Source organism: Urocampus carinirostris, unplaced genomic scaffold (assembly GCF_059441175.1).
Source record: "Urocampus carinirostris isolate Australia breed hairy pipefish unplaced genomic scaffold, RoL_Ucar_1.0 HiC_scaffold_120, whole genome shotgun sequence".
In the NCBI taxonomy this organism is placed as follows: Eukaryota; Metazoa; Chordata; class Actinopteri; order Syngnathiformes; family Syngnathidae; genus Urocampus; species Urocampus carinirostris.
This window is the reverse complement of record NW_028283226.1, coordinates 15,001-25,000: the sequence shown is the minus strand read 5'-3', so window position 1 is coordinate 25,000 and position 10,000 is coordinate 15,001. Positions and strand designations below refer to the sequence as shown.

Genomic DNA, 10,000 nt, shown 5'->3' with positions numbered 1-10,000 from the left:
ACCAGCCGGGGACCGGCCCACAAGAGGCGGCAGCCAGTCCCCAAACGCAAGCCAGGAGACGAACCACAAGAGGCGGCAGCCAGTCCCCAAACACCAGCCGGGGACCGGCCCACAAGAGGCGGCAGCCGGTCCCCAAACACCAGCCGGGGACCGGCCCACAAGAGGCGGCAGCCGGTCCCCAAACACCGGCCGGGGACCGGCCCACAGGAGGCGGCAGCCGGTCCCCAAACACCAGCCGGGGACCGGCCCACAAGAGGCGGCAGCCGGTCCCCAAACACCGGCCGGGGACCGGCCCACAGGAGGCGGCAGCCGGTCCCCAAACACCAGCCGGGGACCGGCCCACAAGAGGCGGCAGCCGGTCCCCAAACACCGGCCGGGGACCGGCCCACAGGAGGCGGCAGCCGGTCCCCAAACACCAGCCGGGGACCGGCCCACAAGAGGCGGCAGCCGGTCCCCAAACACCGGCCGGGGACCGGCCCACAGGAGGCGGCAGCCGGTCCCCAAACACCAGCCGGGGACCGGCCCACAGGAGGCGGCAGCCGGTCCCCAAACACCAGCCGGGGACCGGCCCACAGGAGGCGGCAGCCAGTCCCCAAACACTGGCCGGGGAGTGGCACAAATTCTAAGTCCCACGAGCCCCTGGTGACCCGACAATCGGACTTAGTGCAATTTTCCAAGTGCTGCAAGCCAATGTTGGCCCGACAAGTCCCCAAACGGCAGCCCGGTTTTGAGCCACTAGTGTCGGCCTATAAGTCCCCAAACACCGGCCCGGTTTTACGACCACTAGTCCCCCAACACTAGCCCGGGATTCAGCCACTAGTGGCGGGCACAATTCCCCAAACACCGGTCCGATAATACGCGCGCATATCCCCAAACACCGGTCCGATAATACGCGCGCATATCCCCAAACACCGGCCCGATAAAACGCGCACAATTCCCCAAACACCGGCCCGGATTTCAGCCACTAGTGGCGGGCACAAGTCCCCAAACACTAGCCAAGTTCTCAGCCACTAGTGGCGGGCACAATTCCCCAAACACCGGTCCGATAATACGCGCGCATATCCCCAAACACCGGCCCGATAATACGCGCACAATTCCCCAAACACCGGCGCGGATTTCAGCCACTATTGGCGGGCACAAGTCCCCCAACACTAGCCCGGGATTCAGCCACTAGTGGCGGGCACGATTCCCCAAACACCGGTCCGATAATACGCGCGCATATCCCCAAACACCGGCCCGATAAAACGCGCACAATTCCCCAAACACCGGCCCGGATTTCAGCCACTAGTGGCGGGCACAAGTCCCCAAACACTAGCCAAGTTCTCAGCCACTAGTGGCGGGCACAATTCCCCAAACACCGGTCCGATAATACGCGCGCATATCCCCAAACACCGGCCCGATAATACGCGCGCAATTCCCCAAACACCGGCCCGGATTTCAGCCACTAGTGGCGGGCACAAGTCCCCAAACACTAGCCAAGTTCTCAGCCACTAGTGGCGGGCACAATTCCCCAAACACCGGTCCGATAATACGCGCGCATATCCCCAAACACCGGCCCGATAATACGCGCACAATTCCCCAAACACCGGCGCAGATTTCAGCCACTATTGGCGGGCACAAGTCCCCCAACACTAGCCCGGGATTCAGCCACTAGTGGCGGGCACAAGTCCCCAAACACCGGTCCGATAATACGCGCGCATATCCCCAAACACCGGCCCGATAATACGCGCACAATTCCCCAAACACCGGCGCGGATTTCAGCCACTATTGGCGGTCACAAGTCCCCCAACACTAGCCCGGATTTCAGCCACTATTGGAGGGCACAAGTCCCCCAACACTAGCCCAGTTCTCAGCCACTAGTGGCGGGCACAATTCCCCAAACACCGGTCCGATAATACGCGCGCATATCCCCAAACACCGGCCCGATAATACGCGCACAATTCCCCAAACACCGGCGCGGATTTCAGCCACTATTGGCGGGCACAAGTCCCCCAACACTAGCCCGGGATTCAGCCACTAGTGGCGGGCACGATTCCCCAAACACCGGTCCGATAATACGCGCGCATATCCCCAAACACCGGCCCGATAATACGCGCACAATTCCCCAAACACCGGCGCGGATTTCAGCCACTATTGGAGGGCACAAGTCCCCCAACACTAGCCCAGTTCTCAGCCACTAGTGGCGGGCACAATTCCCCAAACACCGGTCCGATAATACGCGCGCATATCCCCAAACACCGGCCCGATAATACGCGCACAATTCCCCAAACACCGGCGCGGATTTCAGCCACTATTGGAGGGCACAAGTCCCCCAACACTAGCCCAGTTCTCAGCCACTAGTGGCGGGCACAATTCCCCAAACACCGGTCCGATAATACGCGCGCATATCCCCAAACACCGGCCCGATAATACGCGCACAATTCCCCAAACACCGGCGCGGATTTCAGCCACTATTGGAGGGCACAAGTCCCCCAACACTAGCCCAGTTCTCAGCCACTAGTGGCGGGCACAATTCCCCAAACACCGGTCCGATAATACGCGCGCATATCCCCGAACACCGGCCCGATAATACGCGCACAATTCCCCAAACACCGGCGCGGATTTCAGCCACTATTGGCGGGCACAAGTCCCCCAACACTAGCCCGGGATTCAGCCACTAGTGGCGGGCACGATTCCCCAAACACCGGCCCGATAATACGCGCGCATATCCCCAAACACCGGTCCGATAATACGCGCGCATATCCCCAAACACCGGCCCGATAATACGCGCACAATTCCCCAAACACCGGCGCGGATTTCAGCCACTATTGGCGGGCACAAGTCCCCCAACACTAGCCCGGGATTCAGCCACTAGTGGCGGGCACGATTCCCCAAACACCGGTCCGATAATACGCGCGCATATCCCCAAACACCGGCCCGATAATACGCGCACAATTCCCCAAACACCGGCCCGATAATACGCGCGCAATTCCCCAAACACCGGCCCGATAATACGCGCGCAATTCCCCAAACACCGGCCCGATAATACGCGCACATTTCCCCAAACACCGGCGCGGATTTCAGCCACTATTGGCGGGCACAAGTCCCCCAACACTAGCCCGGGATTCAGCCACTATTGGCGGGCACAAGTCCCCCAACACTAGCCCGGGATTCAGCCACTAGTGGCGGGCACGATTCCCCAAACACCGGCCCGGCGCTGAGTATATGGCCTCCGAAAGGCCCATACATTCAGACGGGTCCATGTATTTTCAACGACAGCAGCAGTACCGCCAAAATCCATGCAGCGGCGCTGGATTTATGGCCTCCGAAAGGCCCATTCATTCAGACGGGTCCATGTATTTTCAGCGACAGCCGCAGTACCGCCAAAATCCATGCAGCGGCGCTGGATTTATGGCCTCCGAAAGGCCCATTCATTCAGACGGGTCCATGTATTTTCAGCGACAGCCGCAGTACCGCCAAAATCCATGCAGAGGCGCTGAGTTTATGGCCTCCGAAAGGCCCATTCATTCAGACGGGTCCATGTATTTTCAGCGACAGCAGCAGTACCGCCAAAATCCATGCAGCGGCGCTGTATTTATGGCCTCCGAAAGGCCCATTCATTACCAACGGGGCTGCAGTAGCATCCCGCGGCCACGCAGGGGCAGATATTGTGAGGGAATTACATGGTAGTGGACGGAGCGCCCATGCATTTCCAATGGGAGTGCAGTACCTCAAAAATCCGCTCCAAGCCACCGAACTTGAGGGCCCGACGTTCCCTCAACACTAGCCCAGTGCAATCGACATTTCGTTCTGTGTACATTGTTACACAGAATGACAATACAAGGGAATTATTATTATTATTATTATTATTATGTATTCAGCCACTAGTGGCGGGCACAATACCCCAAACACTGGCCCGGCGCTGGCTGAGTTTATGGCCTCCGAAAGGCCCATACATTCAGACGGGTCCATGTATTTTCAGTTTTCCGTAGCAGGTGTGATTGTTTGTTTAATTAGGTAGTTTGTGTTGGTGACGGTGTTCCTAACTGTGGTGGCTTGTTTGTAGAATGTGGGGCCCTGCGTTTGTGTTATGTTGATTTCTGGTAATTTACTTTTTACTAAGTAGTCTTTCAGGTTTTTGTTTCTTTTAAAGGCTGAGATGATTTTGTAATCTTGGATTATGCTTGTGTTCTGTAGTGTCTGATTTATATTTTGTCCATTCATTCAGACGGGTCCATGTATTTTCAGCGACAGCCGCAGTACCGCCAAAATCCATGCAGCGGCGCTGGATTTATGGCCTCCGAAAGGCCCATTCATTCAGACGGGTCCATGTATTTTCAGCGACAGCCGCAGTACCGCCAAAATCCATGCAGAGGCGCTGAGTTTATGGCCTCCGAAAGGCCCATTCATTCAGACGGGTCCATGTATTTTCAGCGACAGCAGCAGTACCGCCAAAATCCATGCAGCGGCGCTGTATTTATGGCCTCCGAAAGGCCCATTCATTACCAACGGGGCTGCAGTAGCATCCCGCGGCCACGCAGGGGCAGATATTGTGAGGGAATTACATGGTAGTGGACGGAGCGCCCATGCATTTCCAATGGGAGTGCAGTACCTCAAAAATCCGCTCCAAGCCACCGAACTTGAGGGCCCGACGTTCCCTCAACACTAGCCCAGTGCAATCGACATTTCGTTCTGTGTACATTGTTACACAGAATGACAATACAAGGGAATTATTATTATTATTATTATTATTATTATGTATTCAGCCACTAGTGGCGGGCACAATACCCCAAACACTGGCCCGGCGCTGGCTGAGTTTATGGCCTCCGAAAGGCCCATACATTCAGACGGGTCCATGTATTTTCAGTTTTCCGTAGCAGGTGTGATTGTTTGTTTAATTAGGTAGTTTGTGTTGGTGACGGTGTTCCTAACTGTGGTGGCTTGTTTGTAGAATGTGGGGCCCTGCGTTTGTGTTATGTTGATTTCTGGTAATTTACTTTTTACTAAGTAGTCTTTCAGGTTTTTGTTTCTTTTAAAGGCTGAGATGATTTTGTAATCTTGGATTATGCTTGTGTTCTGTAGTGTCTGATTTATATTTTGTCCATTCATTCAGACGGGTCCATGTATTTTCAGCGACAGCCGCAGTACCGCCAAAATCCATGCAGCGGCGCTGAATTTATGGCCTCCGAAAGGCCCATTCATTCAGACGGGTCCATGTATTTTCAGCGACAGCCGCAGTACCGCCAAAATCCATGCAGAGGCGCTGAGTTTATGGCCTCCGAAAGGCCCATTCATTCAGACGGGTCCATGTATTTTCAGCGACAGCAGCAGTACCGCCAAAATCCATGCAGCGGCGCTGTATTTATGGCCTCCGAAAGGCCCATTCATTACCAACGGGGCTGCAGTAGCATCCCGCGGCCACGCAGGGGCAGATATTGTGAGGGAATTACATGGTAGTGGACGGAGCGCCCATGCATTTCCAATGGGAGTGCAGTACCTCAAAAATCCGCTCCAAGCCACCGAACTTGAGGGCCCGACGTTCCCTCAACACTAGCCCAGTGCAATCGACATTTCGTTCTGTGTACATTGTTACACAGAATGACAATACAAGGGAATTATTATTATTATTATTATTATTATGTATTCAGCCACTAGTGGCGGGCACAATACCCCAAACACTGGCCCGGCGCTGGCTGAGTTTATGGCCTCTGAAAGGCCCATACATTCAGACGGGTCCATGTATTTTCAGTTTTCCGTAGCAGGTGTGATTGTTTGTTTAATTAGGTAGTTTGTGTTGGTGACGGTGTTCCTAACTGTGGTGGCTTGTTTGTAGAATGTGGGGCCCTGCGTTTGTGTTATGTTGATTTCTGGTAATTTACTTTTTACTAAGTAGTCTTTCAGGTTTTTGTTTCTTTTAAAGGCTGAGATGATTTTGTAATCTTGGATTATGCTTGTGTTCTGTAGTGTCTGATTTATATTTTGTCCATTCATTCAGACGGGTCCATGTATTTTCAGCGACAGCCGCAGTACCGCCAAAATCCATGCAGCGGCGCTGGATTTATGGCCTCCGAAAGGCCCATTCATTCAGACGGGTCCATGTATTTTCAGCGACAGCCGCAGTACCGCCAAAATCCATGCAGAGGCGCTGAGTTTATGGCCTCCGAAAGGCCCATTCATTCAGACGGGTCCATGTATTTTCAGCGACAGCAGCAGTACCGCCAAAATCCATGCAGCGGCGCTGTATTTATGGCCTCCGAAAGGCCCATTCATTACCAACGGGGCTGCAGTAGCATCCCGCGGCCACGCAGGGGCAGATATTGTGAGGGAATTACATGGTAGTGGACGGAGCGCCCATGCATTTCCAATGGGAGTGCAGTACCTCAAAAATCCGCTAGAGGGCCCCGAACTTGAGGGCCCGGCGTTCCCTCAAGTGCCGATTTTATACCCCCTTCTCCAGCCGACAGCCAGAATTATATTAGGGACTCGCAATTTTGAGAGGTGAGCACCAGGGCTAATCAGCGGCCACCCGTGACCATTGAGTCCGACAGAGCAGAGGCTAGGGGCGGCCTCGCATCTCGCAATTACCGAGGGAAGATGCCGGTTCTCGAAAAATTTCTAAGTTTTTCAAATTTTAAAGTATTGAAGTATTTAGGGCGCTTCCCGCGGCCCTGGCTTTTGCATGTACCCCTCTAAGCTCCGGTTCTCGAAAAATGTCTAAGTTTTTCAAACTTTAAAGTATTGAAGCCGGACTTCCGCGGAGGCTGACAGGGGGCCTCCATCGAAGCACCCTTCACCCCCGGGTGAGCCGGCGTCGGCCCACGGGCCTGCCGGTTCCCCAACTGAGCGATTGGCACACGAGACCCGCCTCGGAGGGCCCACGTCGGCCGGCGCAAGCCGGTGTTCGGGCGTGCGGCTCCTCCGGCTTTGCGGGTCAAGCTCCAGCGCCGAGGATACTAGGCAAACGTTGGGCCCCCCCGAGCCGAGTGGATACCCGCCTCAGAAAGAGCTGGGGCGGTACGTACGGACGGCCTCACTAAGAGGGAACGGAAGCTACTAAAGCACACGTATAACTGTCCGATGTGCGAACGAAAGTGAGGCCGGACGAATCCGATACGAGTTACGAGTGAGGCGGGATCCACGGCTGGCACTCGCGGGGCCCTCTTGCGAAACCATGCCTCGGCGTGAACCTTTTGGCGGCAGAACCAAGACGAACCGAGGTCGAGCTTCCGTCTCGAGCCACACCCAGACGTCCGACCGTCGCGGAGCCCGACGCCACGCGTGCTAGGGCTCCGCGCGAAACATCGTTTCACGACACCCGCTCGTCAGCCCGTCCGAACGTATACGAGTGTCGCGCGGCCCCCCGGGCCCGGCTGTAGCCACAGCCTCGTCCCGGACCAGGGCCGCACCGCCACCAGCAGCGCCCCCCCGGCGGCAGACGCACTCTGGTTGATCCTGCCAGTAGCATATGCTTGTTTTCAAGATTAAGCCATGCATGTCTAAGTACGAATGGCCAGTACAGTGAAACTGCGAACGGCTCATTAAATCAGTTATGGTTCCTTTGATCGCTCCACCGTTACTTGGATAACTGTGGCAAATCCAGAGCTAATACATGCAAACGAGCGCCGACTCGCGGGCGGGGCTCCGGCCTCGCCCCGGGGACGCGTGCATTTATCAGACACAAAAACCCACGCGGTGTCCGGCGGGCGGGGGCTCAGCCGTCGCGCGCGTCCCCCGCGTCCGGCCTCCGCCTCTCCGGGCGGGGGCGTAAGCGGCGCGGGCGGCTCCGCGCGCGCCGGTCCTCGTTCCGCCGGCCCGGCCCCCCCTTTGTGTTGACTCAGGATAACCTCGTGCCGATCGCTCGCCCACCCGAGGCGGCGACGACTCATTCGAATGTCTGCCCTATCAACTTTCGATGGTAGACTCTGCGCCTACCATGGTGACCACGGGTAACGGGGAATCAGGGTTCGATTCCGGAGAGGGAGCATGAGAAACGGCTACCACATCCAAGGAAGGCAGCAGGCGCGCAAATTACCCACTCCCGACACGGGGAGGTAGTGACGAAAAATAACAATACGGGACTCGTTCGAGTCTCCGTAATTGGAATGAGCCGAACACAAACCCATCGGCCAGCATCCATTGGAGGGCAAGTCTGGTGCCAGCAGCCGCGGTAATTCCAGCTCCAATAGCGTATTTTAAAGTTGCTGCAGTTAAAAAGCTCCTAGTTGGACCCCGGGACGCGAGCTGACGGTCCGCCGCGAGGCGTGCATCCGTCTGTCCCAGCCCCTGCCTCTCGGCAAAAGCCCCCGTGATGCCCTTCGCTGGGTGTCACTCGCGGGGCCCGAAGCGTTTACTTTGAGGAAATTAGAGTGTTCAAAGCAGGCCACACGGCCGCCCCTGCATATCGCAGCTGGGAATAATGGAATAGGACTCCGGTTCTATTTTGTGGGTTGTCATGAACTGGGGCCATGATTAAGAGGGACGGCCGGGGGCATTCGTACTGCGCCGCTAGAGGTGAAATTCTTGGACCGGCGCAAGACGGACGAGAGCGAAAGCATTTGCCAAGAATGTTTTCATTAATCAAGAACGAAAGTCGGAGGTTCGAAGACGATCAGATACCGTCCTAGTTCCGACCATAAACGATGCCGACTCGCGATCCGGCGGCGTTATTCCCATGACCCGCCGAGCAGCACCCGGGAAACCGACCAAGTGTCTGGGTTCCGGGGGGAGTATTGTTGCAAAGCTGAAACTTAAAGGAATTGACGGAAGGGCACCACCAGGAGTGGAGCATGCGGCTTAATTTGACTCAACACGGGAAACCTCACCCGGCCCGGACACGGAAAGGATTGACAGATTGAAGGCTCTTTCTCGATACCGTGGGTGGTGGTGCATGGCCGTTCGTAGTTGGTGGAGCGATTTGTCTGGTTAATTCCGATAACGAACGAGACTCAAACATACTAAATAGTACCGCGGCCCCCCGCGCGGTCGGCGGCAGAAAACTTCTTAGAGGGACAAGTGGCTCTCAGCCACACGAGAATGAGCAATAACAGGTCTGTGATGCCCTTAGATGTCCGGGGCTGCACGCGCGCCACACTGAGCGTATAAGCGCGTCGTCTATCCCCGCGCCGGCAGGCGCGGGTAATCCTATGAACCCCGCTCGTGACAGGGCCTGGGGATTGCAATTATTTCCCACCAACGAGGAATTCCCAGTAAGCGCGGGTCATTAGCCTGCGTTGATTAAGTCCCTGCCCTTTGTACACACCGCCCGTCGCTACTACCGATCGGATGGCTTAGTGAGGTCCTCGGATAGTCCCCGCCGGGGCCGGCCCCGGCTCCGGCGGTGTGCCAGAAGACGGTCGAACTTGACTATCTAGAGGAAGTAAAAGTCGTAACAAGGTTTCTGTAGGTGAACCTGCAGAAGGATCATTAACGTACGAGCGGCAGCAGATCCGCCTCGGTACACCCCCGACGAGCCAGACGCCGAGGGCGGCGGGTCGTCGCAGGCGGAGGAAGAGGGTAGACCGGGACGGGACGGGACGGGGGGCGCGGCGCGGGTCACTCCCGGGCCGCGCGTCGGAGCGAGTTCGGCGGGCGCCACGCGGCGCGGCGCGACGCGAGAAAAGGCGGCGGGCGATGTCGCGCTACCTCCGTGCGAGCGGGGTAGCGCGCTCGTCCGACGACCCCAGTAGCGCGGCGCGGCGCGACGACAGGCGACCGCCAGCGACGGGCGAAAGGCGGCGGCCGTGCGCGGGACCCCCGTAACCGGGGAATCCCCCTATGCCGACGACCCTAGCTCGGCGCGGTTCTCGCGCTTCCGGCGCGCGCTTCCGGGGCGGCACTCGCCTCGACGACCTCCCGTCCTTTAAAGGTAACGGTTCGGGCCGGCGCCCCGGCGTCCGTCCGCCCGTCGGTGTCGCGTGTCCGTGCGGCGCGGGGCTGCTCTCGGCGAGGGTCGCCGAGCAAGCGGATCCCCGCACGGATCACAACGGCCGTATGGCGGCGGCGTCGGGACGCCCGCCCGAGA

General features: G+C 57.4%; 1 non-coding gene across 1 annotated transcript; it reads left to right on the top strand.

The window, feature by feature from the left end:
* The first annotated feature begins 7,418 nt into the window (after positions 1–7,418).
* LOC148345055 (18S ribosomal RNA) lies at positions 7,419–9,405 on the top strand. The gene has a single exon (XR_015848881.1). It is a non-coding gene; the product is annotated as an 18S ribosomal RNA (ribosomal RNA).
* Positions 9,406–10,000: the final 595 nt, after the last annotated feature.